Source organism: Saccostrea echinata, unplaced genomic scaffold, assembly GCF_033153115.1.
Source record: "Saccostrea echinata isolate AGI-Se365-2 ecotype Australia unplaced genomic scaffold, CSIRO_AGI_Sech_v1 ptg000022l, whole genome shotgun sequence".
In the NCBI taxonomy this organism is placed as follows: Eukaryota; Metazoa; Mollusca; class Bivalvia; order Ostreida; family Ostreidae; genus Saccostrea; species Saccostrea echinata.
The window spans coordinates 14,636,154-14,653,886 of NW_026889771.1; the positions used below are offsets into that span (position 1 = coordinate 14,636,154).

The window sequence follows — 17,733 nt, forward strand, 5'->3', positions numbered from 1 at the left end:
CATCCTTTTACAGAACAAATTATTTTCATTATAAAGAAAAGAGAAATGCATATGTACTGTGTTAATATATATAACCTGTATTATTGGATATTTTCACCCCATTCTAATTTTTAAAATATTCACCCTTGAAAACAATTTTGCCCTTTTCAAATTTGATCAGACACATTTGTGTTTAAAAGATATATGCTGCCTTCTTCGAATTTGTCCCGTTTTAAATTCACCTACTTGTAAGGAGGGCAGAATGAGAAAAATAAAACGGGGGTGAAAAATTTCCAGAACAAAGTACCATTACTTGCCTGCCTATTGTACTATAACTCCTCCAGCCTTACAATATTCTATAATCATTGCTTTCATGCGATACCCCCTAGTGGATTGATGGTCTCTTTTCCAAATTATATGCACTTTCTAAAAAGAATGAATTTGTCAATTTATAAAATTTAGTATTACAAGTTAATAAAGACAGTAAAACAATGTTATCAACATTTATATGCAAATGAACCTCTGTATAAATCACTAATAAATGATTGACAACTTGTATGGAATATATCGAATACCCTTAATTTTGCATTTGGAATCTCAGAATTAAGGCCAAACAAAAAAATATGTGTGGTTCCGGTTACACCTCCAAAAAAAAAGGGTAGGTAGGGATTTTTTTAAATTTTTTTTTCCGTACAAAATGATTTTCTAAATAATACCTAATTTCTTTTCGTTAGCATAAGTGAACTATTTTATGTGTAGAGTGTTAGATATGTTTTCTCTTAAGCATATGGATTAGATATGTGCTTTAATGTGTGAATAAAATGTCTTGGGTATTTAAACAGTTGTTTGCTGATTCTATTCATTCGAGTTCATACTCATCTAGAAAATACAATGTTTGAAGAAAATCAGCATGAGCAAATTGAATTATTTAACTGTTATTTGGATATTATATTTTCTTTTTTTAGAATGTTAAGTGTTTACGAAGATGATATGTGCTATCCTTGTTTTTAAAGGATGATATTAATTTCAGAATTGTATATTATAAGTAAAATTAATGGATATCTTAAGCATTATACATTAAATCTTAAATATAGATCATGATTTCTCTATCGGAATCTGCTGCGGAAGTTTTTATACAGGTATATAAAATCTAAAATTGTACATTATAGAATGCGAAAAAACAGAAATATTTTGTGAAGAGCTGAGTATATAACTCATAACTAATAAATGTTTTGTTTATTTTGAATTCAGTCTTTTCCAACTATGGTTGAGAAAAGAAATGTTTTATTTGTGGATGAACAGAGTGAAGGAGAAAATAAGTGGGATTTCGATGTGGCGTTAAATATATAGTCAACATTGGCAGGGGGCACCCTAGTTATGAATATGAAACAAATATTTTTAAATCAAAAATAATGAAAACACAATCTTTTCTTTTTGTAAAAAATAAAGTCCAAGGTGAACATCCTTTTTTTAAAATCAGTGTTTATAAATGAAATTAATTAATTACTTTTATCCAGAACAGTTCTTATTTTACTTAATAATAAATTCTGAACTATAAACTAGAAAACGGACATGAGAGTTCTGCTAAGAGCCGTCAGAGGAAAAGAATGTGACACCTACACTTTGTACAGTAATGTTTAAAACAAAATAAATCACCTAAGCAAGATGACATAGAATCATTCAAATTTGTCAGAATTACAAATATTTAATATTATTAAAATTTTAAATCCTTTCATGAAACCTTTTTGCCTCATTGAAGACTTCATACTTCCAAGCTCATTCCTCATATATATTAGTGTTTTGCAAGTTGACTTTATTCATGTAAAATCAGCAGTCTTCTTTTTCACTTTTCCTCATGAACTGTTTTTTTTTTTCTACTTTCGGTTTAAAAGAAATGATCCTGATATAAATTATTTAATAGTTTACAAGTTAATCTATCTTACACATTGGGCTAATTCTTGCGCAATCAATGCAATCAAATAAATGTTTTCTCATGTTATCTTCCCCCTAACTCCAAAAAACGTTACCTGGCCAGCTGTCTGTGTGCTTTCAAGCGAGAAGTGATTTCCTATCCTGACTTCACACCTTTGCGTGCATTAAATAATAAAGGGGCTAATCAGCATGCACTTGTTATAAACCAGCTGTAAACAGAGCAACTAACTGAATCTCGCCACTCTTGGGCATATTTATTTAATTTTGGCAACCAAAAAACAAAAAACAAAAAAACATGGCGCTGGAAAAAGGAAAACTGCCACGCCATGCCAGCTTGCTTTAGATTTAACACCATCAAACACTTGCACTACGTGTTGAAACGATTTTAAAACTAATACCGAAGTGGATGACGGAAATCGCGGAAAATTCCGGAAAATAAATATGAATATTGCCGAAAAAAAGTTTAGGGTCGGGGATCTAAAATAGGGACGGTCAGGTAATGGGAACCACACATATTTTTTTATTTGGCCTAATATTATTCCATACATGATTGAGCTGTCACCTGATGAACCTTTAATTTTCTATTTTTATTTTTTATATGCTTTATATGTATATGAATTATAAGAGTAAATGTAAGTCCAAAAACTTATTTTGTGACATCAATTTCATACCTGTATTTGAGTTGCCTTTTTGAGGATATACCGGGTAGATTATTCAAAGTCGATGTACATGTAGTCTTAGATGCTGCAGTTCTCTTGTACTTTAGCTATAAAATAAATCTTAATGTATACAATTGTGTAAGATGAAAGAATATTTCAAACACTGCATGAAACAGACCAAAACTTTAACCAAAATATCCTCTATAACATGCTCTCAAAACTGAAGAATATGGTCATATAATTGCAGTCATATGAATTTTGTTCAAATGAATGATAAATGCAGAGAGAATTTGCAGAATATATAAAGAAAGTTTTATCGTTGGGATTGGGAAATAAGCAGGTCTAGTACAATCTCTTAATTTAGCTATATAGCTTGAAATAGCTATTTAGCTTTATTAAGCTATTCAAAATAGCTTGATTTAGCTATTTATATGCAGTTTTTCACAAAAATTATTTTGGTAAGAAATAGACAAAAAGTTGCATGTATTTGACTATTCATATATGTGCTATGGGCTATCGAAACAACAAGCAAAATCAAAGATAGCTCCAACTTTGCAACTTTTGATTACTTTTAAGCAAAAGATAAATTTCTATTATTTGAGTAACTGTCCACTACCTTGTGTGCATTGAGGCATGGATAAGTATGATTGCTTCTCATTGAATGTACTGAATTAATCAATTATCTTGTTGACCATAATTGGCCTCCTTTATAAATTCATTGAGGAAGTAACCGTATCAATTGCATATGTAGCCCAAAAACTTTTAGAACTTTGAGTACAAAGTCTCTTTTGTTTCTATTTTCCTAATTATCTCCCCTTGTTTAAGGGTCACAACCCTAGTTTTAGTATAAATGGAAGCCCTTGGCCCAAGGATATCCTGTGACAAATTTGACAATAATTGGCCAAAGGGTTCTTGAGTTATGGCCCATATTCTAAATAGTTTATGCACACCGCACAAATGGCCATAGCATTAGCTCTTTGGGCCTTTGGCTCAGAAGAGCTTAAAAAATGAACCTCTTACATTGATTTTTTGGTCAATATTTTTTACAGTTTTTTGTATAGTGTTTTGATGAACAATGTACAGTATTTTCACCCAAATTCCTGTATTTTGAGGACTGCTGTACAGTTTTTGGGCTTAAAAATTATCACAAGTATGCAAGGAGATTTTAATGAGTGAGTTTTAAATGCATCAATTTCAGATGAGTTCAAGGTTGAGTATCATCACTGCACCATGTGCGACTTTTTGTGCATGCTGAGAAAAGTATACATTTAAGAAAATGTGTGATAAAATAGCAAAATTAAGCTATTCTGAACAGCTTAATAAAGCTATATATATAGCTAAATCAAAAGATTGTACTGGATCTGATAAGTGCTTTCAAACATTGAATACTTAAAAAACTGGACCTACTGACATGCAACAGCTAAATTTTTGTTGATAAATGAAGCGTATTCTGAACAAATTATTTACCCAAACAAAGGTGATGCTGTCACAAGATGACGTTCGTACCCATCTGACACTTACACTACTCCTCCTTAATCAGCTGGTAATAACATCATTATCCTCGAATTCAAGAAAAATCTTAATAAATTAGTTGGAATGATGATAACAAAACTATTCTAATCAGATACAAATGTATAATATAAGACTTCTATTTCACCCAAGAATACCCAAGAAGCAGGTGACATTCTCTGACTTGTTTACCCGTACTTCGATCGAAATTCTCCTCCTACTTGCTCGCACCCAAGCTTTTACGACCCTCAATTTATCCATCGTAAGTCGGAGAACCCTTCGGTTTTGTACAACTGCTTAAACTTTCCTTATACGCTTTGTGTAAACCATAAACATGCATAAGCCATAACCCAATACACATCTCCATGTGTGAGGTACCTGGAAGTTAATATTATCGAAAAATCTCGCGAGTCACGTGACGAGACTTACAGATCCTAACGCAGCCCGAATTTGCTTGGTTCCAATGAAAATCTAGATAATCTTGAGGAAGGGAGCATTCATTATTGTTGTAAGAAATGCGAATAGGTGATATCACCTATTCGAATAGGTGATATCACTCATTCAAATTGAATAGGTGATATCACTTATTCGAATAGGTGATATCACCTATTCAGCACGAATAGGTGATATCACCTATTCGAATAGGTGATATCACCTATTCAATTTGAATGAGTGATATCACCTATTCGAATAGGTGATATCACTTATTCGAATAGGTGATATCACTTTTTGGCAGTAAATACCAAAACGGCGCCTCATATGAAATATTGGATATCTCAAAGTTTAGTCTTGGTTCCCTCTACTTCAAGATTTGACTGTATGTATTGATCCTAATTAAATTTCTGCCACATATTCATGGCTGTAAATATAATAGTTACTTTACCTGTTGAGCCTGCCTTTCTCAAGTTCATCTCAGACAATGGTGCTGCGGGTAGATTCAGATGTCTGGGAACGTTTTGTTGTACATGAACCAACTGCCTCTTTCTTGATGGAATTGAGAGCGAAAAGAAGGCACCCAATGTGACTACATCACTAAGCCAATCTAAAGCAAGATGACTAGTTTAAAGAAGCATAGATACAGATTTGAAGTTAAAATTTTCTCAAATTTTCTGTATTCGTAAATAAACAACAAAATTTCTACTTTTCATAAGTATTAAGGATAAAGTTAACTTTGTGAAAGTGCAAGGATGCGTCAATCAAATGCGTCCGAAAATTCGTAGTTTTAATAATTTCCAGATAAAGTAAGTTTTTTTTTATTACAATTCCGTGTGAAATGCTTTATTAACATATAAGTCTTGATATCATACAGAAAATTTGAGAAAATATTAACTTCTGTATCGGTATCTATGTCCCTTTAATGCTTTATTTCAAATGAATACAGCAAGATAATGTCTCATTTATTTATTTATTTTATTTTATTGGTAGAGGGCTCAATGCTGATTACAAGCATGCCAATAGTTGACTGCTTGATGTCCAGAATTAAAGAAGATTTTCAAAGATTGCATTTATTTTGAAGGTTTTAGCCCCACCCCTCAGGTCCAAGGGGGTAGGGGCCATGAAATTCACAACTTTTGTTCCTTTTACCGATAGATGCTATATGCCAAAATTGGTTTAAATTGGTTCAGTGGTTTCAAAGAAGAAGCTGAAAATGTTTAAAAGTTACCACACGACGGACGACGACGGACGAAAACAGATAGCAATAGGTCACCTGCGTAAATTCAGGTGACCTAAAAATAGTAAGTCATATATATTGTTTAATATCATTCATATGCAATATAAATTCAGAATGTAGATGGACACTGCGTCATATTCCTCATGCAGTAAGCCACTAATTAAACTTGGCTTGTAATTAGGATCCCTTCTGCATCTGCTGTAACCAGGGCAGTTTTTGATGCTGGTTCATGTAGTTGTCCACCACATTATCAATTAGGCCATGAAGCGTCTGGGAATTTTGTCCGCAGTTTCTTATGGCGTACTGAACGTGAGTCCTCGTCGACGAAACTTTGTCAGCAGGTTCTGACGATGCACCCTTTTCGGTCCCCTTGCTACTTTTTATATTTCCTTCTCCACAGACTTTGCTGCGTGCCAGGTGTTATTCTGGTTGATGGTTTCTGGGCGTTGTTCTCATAAATTTATTTACGCTTGTGTTTCTATTGTGAACATGATCACACTCTGGCCCGCCGATGAAGAGAATGTTGCTTTTAAAATGCTCATACAAACGCACGGTTCCTAACAGTTCATGCCGTTGGGTACACTGGTCATCATTGCTTGTAATGTTTTCCTTGCGGATGACTTTGTGGGTCGAATTCCCGATACAAACAACGTTCGTGTCCTTTGCGTTTATGCGACAGCCATGCCTAGCGTCTGTCAGAATACTGATTTCCCCACTATCATCAAAAGAGCTTGCTATTTCCTCTCGAATTACCTCGTCACAGGACTGCTTTTTTCCTCTTTGACTGCAAAAGAGTATTTTAACATTTGATCTTTGGCATCCTTTGGATGAAGTGGTCTGCATCCAAAGGCGTCCTGGAGGCGGGTGACTTAATTTGGCAGTACTCCAGTGCTGAAGGTCGCATGCATCCAGCGGGCATTAGCAAGGAAAGTCGCATTAGGCAAGGATCCGGAGCTAGACCAGGAAAAGGAATGTTCACAGACACAAGTGACAGCAAAAGCTGCAACACATCGGATAATAATGGTCCGTGCCGGCCTAAACATTAGTGTATGTCCACAGTACTGACTATGCTGGTAGGTGCAATTCAATAGGGGGCTATGGATCTGTCTACATAAAAAATATGACGGGTCGTAGGTACAGGACAGACTCTCAGATACATCAAGGTCAGTATGGCATGTTCGATCCTCACTCTCAGAGTGAGGATCGAACATGCGAAACTGACCTTTATGTGATGGAGAAGGCCCTAAATCTACTGCTCCAGAGTCTGGAGCAGTAGATTTAGGGCCTTCTCAATCATGTCTGTGTTGTTCAGGCGCTGCTGTTTTTCACGGAAAATGTCCTTCACTAACTTTATTTTCCTATGGATACTACTGAACACGGTCTCATTCCCGGGTAATTCCAACTTGGCGCGTTTACGGGCACTTCCCGGTGTCCTCAGAGTCTTTGGTGTATTTGGTAAAGTACCCATTAGAATAAGTTACAGAACGAGACACAACCTTTCTCAAAGAATTCAACAAAGCAACTGTAATGTGCACAGTTCAATGTGTACTGTTTTTACAAGGTAAACCCCACATCTTCTAGATACCACAACCCATGTAACGTCAGCGACTGTAGGATATTAGTTCCTATAACCCTCTTTCTCTCTCTCTCTCTCCGCAGACAATTTGTTATCTGTCATTGCGAAATTTAATTTTGTGATATATACTGCAACGCAAAAGAAACGAAACATCCTATCTTAGGGGGAAATATTATATATAGGATATAATTTTGTATCTAAAAAGTAAGGACATCTTCAACTTTGTAAATATCGGTAATTGAACGGTTGAATGATTTTCATACCATTACCGGAAGTTAAGTTTGAGTCCGCTTAACAGAAATCAAAAATTGCATGTTTAACAAAATATTTGGCAATAATATGGGGTTTTAAGAATTTGTATCTGTTCATCATAAGTAATGAAGCAATGTTACGAAAAATAAATTCTCCTTTCTTTTCCGTAAGCGATGCCAAGGCTTCCTAAAAATCACTTAAGTACGCATTTCCAGTGCCCTAGCTGGAAAATCTCAAAATAAAGGAGATGGAGAGTTGCAGATGCAAATATGCAACACATCACGCCTCAACAGGTTTTTACGTATCATTAGCATGAATGAGAGTCCTTGGACCGGAAGTCCAAGGGTTACTACACTGCGCTTGGCTAGAGAAAATTCGAGCTTTCCAACAGGCACTTTAAAATGGCAAAGAATATTTCTTTCGCTCAGATCTCGAGACTGATGAACCTACTGCATCGTAGAAGTCAAGCTGCAACATGTACATGGCTGTCTTGCACGCTGTAATTGAATGGCCGGGCCGCGTGGGGGTGTTTTCACATTCATGTGTTACTTTCCAAAGTTAAAAGATTATAATTTAACATTTTTATCAAATCTCTGATGTTTATAAATTTTACCTTACTGTATTCGTTTTTGAAAATCATTAGGTAAAAAATTCAAATATTTGTCGATTACTGCTTGTTGCTTTTCTTCTGCGTTTCAGTATAAATGCTACGTTAAAAAATGGTGGTTTTTATTTGAGTGTATCACATTGTGTGTAATTTTCATGTCAATATAAGGAATTATTTATACTACACTGGACCAAAAATAGACAGGGAAAACCCTTCGTACTGAAACCTGTGTGCAGGAGAAAGAAAATTCATCTACTAGGGAAAACCCTTCGTACTGAAACCTGTGTTCAGGAGAAAGAAAATTCATCTACTACAAGCTATTTCGAGGCATCTGAAATGAAACTTGAACCAATATCAGATTCACTGTGTGACATTGACATTGTACTGACAGATTTGATAAATGATACCCATGAATTTGATTCCATTTTAGGTACTGCAGATTTTGATTTTGGCATTCAAAATATGGGGGGGGGGGGGTCATATATTTCTGATACAAATGCACGGTCAAATGTCAGTACTTGTAACTCAGTGAGTAAGGGTGGACAGACCACGGTTACAGAGCACGTTGCGATGTCGAGAACATCTTTTCAGTCTTGCTTCAAGCCTTCCAGTTTTGACAGCTGTGAACAATTCATCCAATATAACAATCAATTATAATGTAAACTTAAAGTAAAAGGGTAAAAAAGTTCTGTGATAGACCTGACACATTAAGCTGAGAATTCAATATTTTAATTGTGCCATTTTTTCTGTTACAATGTGTTATTGTTGGAATTTCTTGTTAAAGCTTTCAATTAAAGCAAACAACAACAAAAATGTTTCCAGCTCCCTTATATAGAGCCACTTTTTTGTGTATGTGTTTGGTGCAGGAACTTGAACTAATTTCAGCTATCTACATGCAGTTATTTATTGTCATCATTCTTTGATCAATGCTTCAATTGTCCAATATAAGGTTGACCTTCAGCATTTGGGTACCATGCCCGGACTTGCTAAATGACAGTCTGGCATAATTTCCTTCTTGTATCCAGACATAGTGTTTTCGACGGGAGTCCGTGCGCACTGCAGCGGATTTTCTGGCGAGGTAACGATCATCTACCCACACCCCACAGCATTGTCCAGAATTTCTTATAAAGTTTCTTTCTATTTGAATTATTTTTGCGGGATTGTACAGAAGAATTTTCTGGACACCATAGTTGTCTGTGGGATTCATCCATTACGCATGGTCTGCAAAAACAGTCAGGGCATTCGGGGATTCCAACAGTTACCTCAATAAGTGGTCCCGGCGATGCGGGCACTGCATCAGAATTCCTACTTTCCTCTACAAGATCCCAATCCCAACCATTATATGCAAAGAGGGCCGTGATAGCAGCTAATTTCTCTTTCGATAGGTTTACTGTAACTCTAGTCGCCATGTCTCGAAAAGTTACGCTCATAATATTTCAACCAAATGAACACAAGATTTCAATAACGCTTATACATATAGTTAAGAGTATTGAGATACATAATTAGGGCCCAGCTCTGCGGGTGCCCTATAGTGAACAGTCTGTCCGTCCGAGATCTCGTGTTCGGAGAAAATCTTCTCTCTCCTTGGCCCAATGTGGCTCATTCTTCACTCACAGAGTGTTTTTGGATAAAGTGTGTGCATATCTTATCTCCACTTGGTCCAATGTGGCTCATAGTTCACTCACAGAGTGCCACTGGTCAATGGATGTGCAGTGACCTTGAACTAAGTTTTTAGGTCAAGGTCAAAAATAGACTCTTGTCCGGAGCATATTTTCTCTCTCTTTGGCCCAATCTGGCTCATACTTCACCCACACAGTGCCTTTGGGTACAGGGTGTGCAGTGACCTTGAACCATGTAACTAGGTCTAAGGTTAAAGGTTAAGGTCCTAGCAGAACTATATTAAAAATCCTTGTCTGAAGCATAACTTCTCTCCCCTTGGTCCAATGTGGCTCATACTTCACTCACTCACTTCACTCACATAGTGCCACTGGTCAATGGATATGCAGTGACCTTGAACGAAGTTTCTAGGTCAAGGATCAAGGTCAAAAATAGCCTCTCTGTTTAAAATCTTTGTTTGGTGCATAATGTATTTCCCTTAAGTCCAGTCAGCCTCAAACCTTACCAATTGACCTAGGGTGCGGAACATTTGAGATTTTCCTTCCATATTTCTGATAGAGGATATGCACAAGTTTTCATACAGGATATGCAGCATTCGTGATTTTTGTGCCGTTTTTTGATAGAGGGTATTGAGCACTCGTGATTTTCGTGCCATTTTTTTTTTATTATAACAAGGATAACATAGAAGCCCTTTAGACTCAAACAACATATCCCTTAATGGTACACGACTGTTCCTCTTCAAAATAAACCCTTTTCAGCTACCTTACATTTTCATGTTCGTTGCTGAAAGCGGAGCCCTTTGAGATGGCCACCATCTCAATGATGTCTAGTTATTAATAATATATATAATTACAAGACTATCTAATAATGAGCATCGGCAATTTCTGTATAGCGAATCCATGAAGGTGTAAATTATGTTAGAACGATTCAGAATTATCGTATTCCGTTTATTTCTATTCTAATTTAATTTTTTTAACAATATATTTATTTTTATAAAATATATTTAATTATTTACCAGAAATGAATTTTACTGAGCGAAAAATTATTTTCCTTTATTTCTTTCTTATCGCGCTAATAGATGCGGTAAATATAAAAAGACCGCAAGTTACTTTGAGGATCGGCATGATCGCCAGACCAGGTGTTCAAGGTATACACAAAAACTAGTAACGGAATGTCAATCATTTTCTAGCAACCAATCCAAGACTGTCATTATTTTGATTGACATGGGTTGTTAGACCAGGTGAATTTGAAGGCGGTGCTTATTATCTCGGGTTTAAGTAAGTTGGTCGTGAAGCGACATTTGAATTCCTAAGTTTTTCAATATTATATTTCTATCAAAAATTGAAAAAAAAATTACGCATGTAGAAAATGGCCTTCGTTGAATAATCAACTTTTAGTCAGCATAAACGAGCAGGACCAAAAACTTGTGTAACCAGGGTTATGTATTATTGAAATATTAAATGCAATTTGCGCTGCTTTCGTATATGTAAGTATGTGGTATGAAAGACTTTGTGTGAATGTGGTATTGTTATTTTTAGACACTGGACAGACGGTCACATGACTTTACAATTCCATTCACTAAATTCCCGCTTTCTTTTACTAACAACGGGCACTCCTTGCCTAGCCATTGAATTGGGTAGACGTAACTTCCAAACAGATAGCAATATTTGTTACTTTGCTTGTGTGTCCCGGTAAGAACTTTGAATTATAATATGCTTTCCTAAGTAAAGTCTAGTATGTTTTAATTGTCTGTCTAAATGTTCGTCTATGTGTTTAATGTCGTCTGTATGTTGTGTGTAATTGTACATTTGTAATATTGCAGGTTTTTTGTTTACCATGTTATTAAATATTTGAACCTGAACCAGTTTCAGTTTTCTGATATATCTACCACTGGCTACACTTGTAAAATAAAAACTTGTAAGACAAGCATTCTGAGAGTATTTCATTTATTTAGCAATACTAGTCCCCTACCGGCAAATGTAATCTGGTTCCCGTTAAAAATTGAAAATTCCATAATTCCGTCAAAAATCAATGAAGTAGAACGAAATGCAAACTTAATCTGTAACTCATCAAGGTAAAGTCACATACCAAAAATCAGCTCAATATCTTTTAGAAAAAAATTGCGGAAAACCCTGAAAAATTGAAAAGGCCGTAATTCCGTCAAAAATCATTGAAGCGGAACGAAATGCAAACTTGATCTGTAACTCATCAAGATACACTCACATACCAACAACAGCTCAATATCTGCAAGCGTTTAGAAAAAAGTGCGGAAAACCAAGTGGGACAGACTGACAGAGGGACAGCTAAACAGACAGACGGACGGACAGACTCAGAGGAAACCTATAGTCCCCTCCGGTTTCACCGGTAGGGGACTAATAAATACTGATAAGAACTGCTCATTCATAGACAGTTGGGTTCTTAAAGCAACAGAGAGCGGACAACAGTATTTTTACCAAAGTGTCATGCACGGATAAATCCTTTGTGAAGGTATATATGAGGGCTGTCCGGTAAAATCGTGGACAAAGCGTTTTTATCGAAAAAGAATGGACGCATTAAGCTGAGATTTTCAGCATATATTTAAGTGCATCTAATTTTTTTTTCATAAAATATAGACAAAAATAAAGATTTTATAATGCTTGAATGTCTTTAGGGTACATTCCTACGACGCACGATAAAAAAAAAAACAGGCTTTCATTGGAGAGTTCAGGAGTATTATTTCGAAATAAAAGTATTAAATTGATAATGCTATGATAAAAATTATCCAATTTTTAATCCACTATCTATTATGTCATCTTTTGGAAAATTTCAAAGCATTTGCTCAATTTTTAGCAATTTTCCGAGCATTTGAAATGGGAAAGTGGTAAAAACAACACACGAAAAATGGCGATGTTTGATGACGTAACGGTGCACCGGAGAGCAGTTCAATTTGATTTAGATGTAGTAATGACGCCCTAAGAGACTTTAAATGACTACAGAAGAAAAAAATATCACTAGATCTTTAGTATACAATGAAATATTGAGATAACGAACAGTATTCAAGTTCAATATTCATTAAAACAATACAAATTGGGAGCAGAGCAAACACGGACCTCCAAAAACAAAGGTGGGATCAGGTGCCATGGAGGAGTGAGCATCCCCTGCCGACCGGTAGCACCGCCGTTTGCTCCTTGTCATGATCGGTAAATAACGAAAAAATCCGTCGACAATTCAGTGGCCTAACAATTAGTATGGTAAACGTCAGTCAGCATATGACTTAATGATAGATTATATTTGCTGACAAGGTCATTGTATCGACTTACGAAATGATGACTTTAAACGAGACTGTTGAAATTCTTGTTTCATCAACTTATTTGTCAATAACTTGCCTCGTTTTAGAATCTGTTCATAGGTAGAGCATGCTCTTGCGTATCGAATCAACTGAGAGATATACACCCCATGTATAGATAAAGGTTTTATAGATACAGATAAGTGTATATTGCTGCATAAGTAAGGGAAGTTGACGATTGAAAAGTTAAAGTCATCACGTTTATCATAAAGCTTTGTTGTTAGATTACCATTAACCTCTTTTTCTATTAAAATATCCAGATATGAAACAGATGTGTTAAACTCTAGTTTTCTACGCGGAAGCTTTTTGGTCCCCCAGGTAGAACAAATCATATGGACAAACAGCTGCTGGTAATAGCGAAAGACTCTGTGTAGATCGTCGATATAAAATAGCCTATTTAGTTGAATGATAGTGAGAGTACTGTCCATAATGTACTAATAAATCTTCGGAAGGTTCCATGTGTATGCGAGATTGGTTCCTCGACAGTTTATTGAGGAATAAAGGAAAACTCAAGCATTTGCAACAATGAAATTCTCGAATTTAAGTTGGGCTTATCCAACTTTTATTTAGCGAAGAGGAAACGTAACGCTGCTTTAGACATGCACTTTGACGTTATCATCCGTGCGCCGTAAGCCGATACCACACATGAATTAAAATCTCATATTTTGTTTATTTGAGCATATATCTATTTGAAATTTGCTATGTATATTAATGAAAAATGTTCTAAAGAGTAAATATTTAGAACTCGGTCATGATTATTTTTCACTCTAGATAACATGTCCACGGTTTTACCGGACAACCCTGGTATTGTCGTTATGTACATATTGTCATCGGCGACAATAAGTACCTACCCTCACTGCACATACACTAGACAAAATTGCTAACGCACCACCTAAATAAATTAACATTTTTCTTTTCAAAACTTGTTGATGATGTTTTTGATATATAATTATGTTACTTTAATAAAAAATGAGACATTTAAATGTTTTAACTGATAAATAACAACAATGTTTACTGAAGCGTAACCACTTCATAGAAAAAATTAAAATCATGCCCATCCTTTTTTTGGTGGAATAAATTTTAATACTTTTCTTTGTGGTTGTGTTCTTTATGTTTGTACTAATTAAAAACTCAGAAAAATAGTTACAACGTATGCGGTGTTTGACTCTAGAAGAGCGTGCTAAGGCAGCCAGTATGTTGTCTGCAGTGGGTTCCGTCGAAGAAATTCGTGAAAAATTAAAACAATTAAAAGATTATGCATTTCTCCGATGGAAAATTATTGAAAATGAATAAACAATCATAAAAATGTTTACAATAGATAGCGACGGCATTAAGTAAGCACCACACAATAACTTCAAGATTGTTCCACAAAAATGGGGCAACCGGAAGTTGGGTGGATTTGGTAGGGACACAAAGGCACTGGATGACTACTAAGCGATATGGTAGTCAATCAGGATATATCATTTGATTTTTAAGTGAGAGACTGCTCCCATCGCAACCTCACGGACCACCATCGGTAATCACCAACTTCATATCTTAGCAAAAACGATGCGCAGTGCACGTCGAGAAATTGGTTTTCGGACAAGAAGATCCTTTAAGGGTCTTGACATGACACCAAGACATTTGTCAATCCAACTGTTTTGGAAAAGATGGCATATTTTATATATTAATACCATTCAGGAAAATGATCAATTCACAAATAAGAATAATAAGTGGTGCGTTAGCAATTTTGTCTAGTGTATTGTCTTCCATCGGTACATATTGTCGCCGTCGACAATATGTGCCGAGACGAGCCTTATTTTCATCCTGCATAAAGGACGACAAAATGTACAGTCAAGCATTTGCACATATACATGTACTATGAACATTTGCCGATATATTGTTTCGACAAATATTTACTAGGGTCGCGAAAAGATAGATTGAAAAACACATACACACACCCGCACGGATGGAAACAGACAGACAGCATGTCTCGCAATTCTCTCTGATCAGAAAATTGTATCCAGGATCGGTATACACGACTATGATGTAAAAATATACTGGAATACTTTAATTAATGAGAAAAAAAGAAGATTCTGATTTATCAGTTAAATCTTACAAAACAGAATATCCTTTTTTCTCATTATATAAATTTCAATGTAACTGTGTTCTGTAGTAATAATAATTTAAATAATATTTTTGTGTTATTTTCATTCATGTACCGATATAGTTGTGATGGGAGTCCCCATTTTAGTTCACCTGAGCTGAAAGCACAAGTTAGCATTTCTGATCACCGGCGTCCGTCAAAGTTTTTCATACAAATGCATAAAAAAATATATTCTCAAGAACCACTGGACCAGAAACGATGAAATTTAAGTGAAAATTTCCTGAAGTAGGGTAGATTCTAAATTGTTCAGATCATGAACCCTGGGGTTAGGATGAGGCCACAGTAGGGAATGAAAGTTTGACATTGAAATACAAAGGAAAAATTTTGAAAGATCTCTTCTCAAAAACACAAGACCAGATGAGCTGAAACTTACCTGCAAGCTTTCTAAGGTTGTGTAGATTGTAAATTGTTCAAATCATTGTCCCCGGGGCTAGGGTGGCCCACAATAAGGAATCAAAGTTTTACATGGAAATGCATTGGAAAAATCTTTTTAAGAAACCCATAGACCAGAAAAGTTAGGAAGCTTACTACCGTAATCTAAGTTGTTAATTTTTCAGATCATGGTCCCCGGGGGTAGGATGGGGCAAGAGTAGGGATTACACAGAAAAAAATCCTCTTAAGACAAGATGTGTTTGTAAAACACTGATGCCCCCGTATGGCAGCTTATGGCGAAAGTTAAAGTTTCTTAAATGCAAGTCAAACTCCAGGTCAAGAAATCAAAAATGTTGGTACCCAAAGAATGTTTTGTCTCACGGAATATACCTGTGAAATACGAAAGCCCTAGTACAAACCGTTGAAAAGTTATGGCGAAGGTTAAAGTTTTTTCAAAGTAAGTAAAACGGCAAGGTCAAATGGTGCCCAAGGGAAGTTCTTCACAAGTAATACACATGATCATGAAATGTGAAAGCCATAGAACCAAACGTTCAAATGTTATGGCCAATGTTAAAAAATTTTAAAAGTAGGTCAAACTCCAAGGTCAGTGCCAAAATTGTTGGTATCCAGATGAAGGTCTTGTCACAAGGAATATACATGTGAAGTATGAAAGCCCTAACACCAACTGTTCAAAAGTTATGGCCAAGGTTAAAGTTTTTAAAAGTAAGTCAAACTTCAAGGTCAAGGATTCAGAGTTGTTGGTATCTAAAGGAAGGTCTTGTCACAGGGAATGCATATATGAAGTATGAAAACCCTAACACCAACTGTTCAAAAGTTATGGCAAAGGTTAAAGTTTTTCAAAACTAGGTCAAACTCCAAGGTCAAAGGGTCAAAATCGTTGGTATCTAAAGGAAAGTCTTCTCACAAGGAATGCATATGTGAAGTATGAAAACTTTAGCACTAACTGTTCAAAAGTTATGGCCAAGGTTAAAATTTTTCAAATTTGAAGTAAGTCAAACTCCAAGGTCAAAAGGTCAAAGTTGTTGGTATGCAAAGAAAGGTCTTGTCACAAGGAGTACACATGCAAAGTATGAAAGACCTAGCATAAACTGTTCAAAAGTTATTGCCAAGATTAAAGTTTTTTCAACAGTAGTTCAAACTCCAATTTCAAGGTCAAAGATTTTGGTATCCAAAGAAAGGCTTTCTCATGAGAAATACACTTGTGAAGCTTGAAAGCCCAAGCTCTAAGTGTTCAAAAGTTATGGCCAAGGTTAAAGTCTCAAAAGATTTTGCAAAAGTGGGTCAAACTCCAAGGTCAAGGTCAAATGTGATGGTACCCAAAGAAAGGTCTTGTCACATGGAATACACATGTGAAATATGAAAGCCATAGCTCCAACCAATCAAAAGTTATGGACAAGGTTAAAGTTTTTGCAGACAAACAGACAGACAGACGGACGGACAGGGCAAAAACTGTATGCCCCCGAATCTTCCATTACGGGGGGTATAAAAAACAAAGATAAATCATACTAAAGTGGAAGCATTCTCTGAAAGAATAGATTTATTTCTGTTCAAATCACGGTCCCTGTATATAGGGTGGGGTCAGAAAAGGCGTTTAAAATTTTACATACGAATATCCGTATACTGGGGAAACATCTTATGCAGTTCCTTTGGGCCAACGCTCCTTGATCGGAAGCTCGTTAGTTTGAATCACAGCCGCGATTACTAAGTCGATAAAATATAGGTAGCAACTGTTCCTTTGCTAAGCCCTCAAGACTTTTGAGTGAAATTTGCGGGTCTTTCGGATGAGACCTTAAAAACAGAGGCCCCGTGTCACGGTAGGCGTTGGCACGATAAAGATCACTCACTGCTCAATGGCCCTGAGTGCCGTAAAGGTCAAAATTTGAAGCCCTTCACCGGTATGTGGTGACGTCTCTATATGAGTGAAAAATTCTCAAACGTGACGTAAAACAACACCCAATCAATCACCTTTGGGACAAAGTGTCTCGGGTGAGTGTTGTGGTCCATGAGCCTCTTGTTTAAAAGTCTTGTAATTAAACCTGCTTCTAAAGAAGTTATATGAAATTGGT

At 35.9% G+C, this 17,733-nt stretch overlaps 1 long non-coding RNA gene across 1 annotated transcript; it reads right to left on the reverse strand.

Moving 5' to 3' along the window:
* Positions 1 to 343: 343 nt before the first annotated feature.
* On the reverse strand, positions 344 to 4,142 carry LOC133190948 (uncharacterized). The gene is made up of 3 exons (XR_009721637.1): positions 4,038 to 4,142; positions 2,583 to 2,677; positions 344 to 405 (listed from the first exon to the last, which is right to left on the reverse strand). It is a non-coding gene; the product is annotated as an uncharacterized LOC133190948 (long non-coding RNA).
* Between the last annotated feature and the right edge of the window lie 13,591 nt (positions 4,143 to 17,733).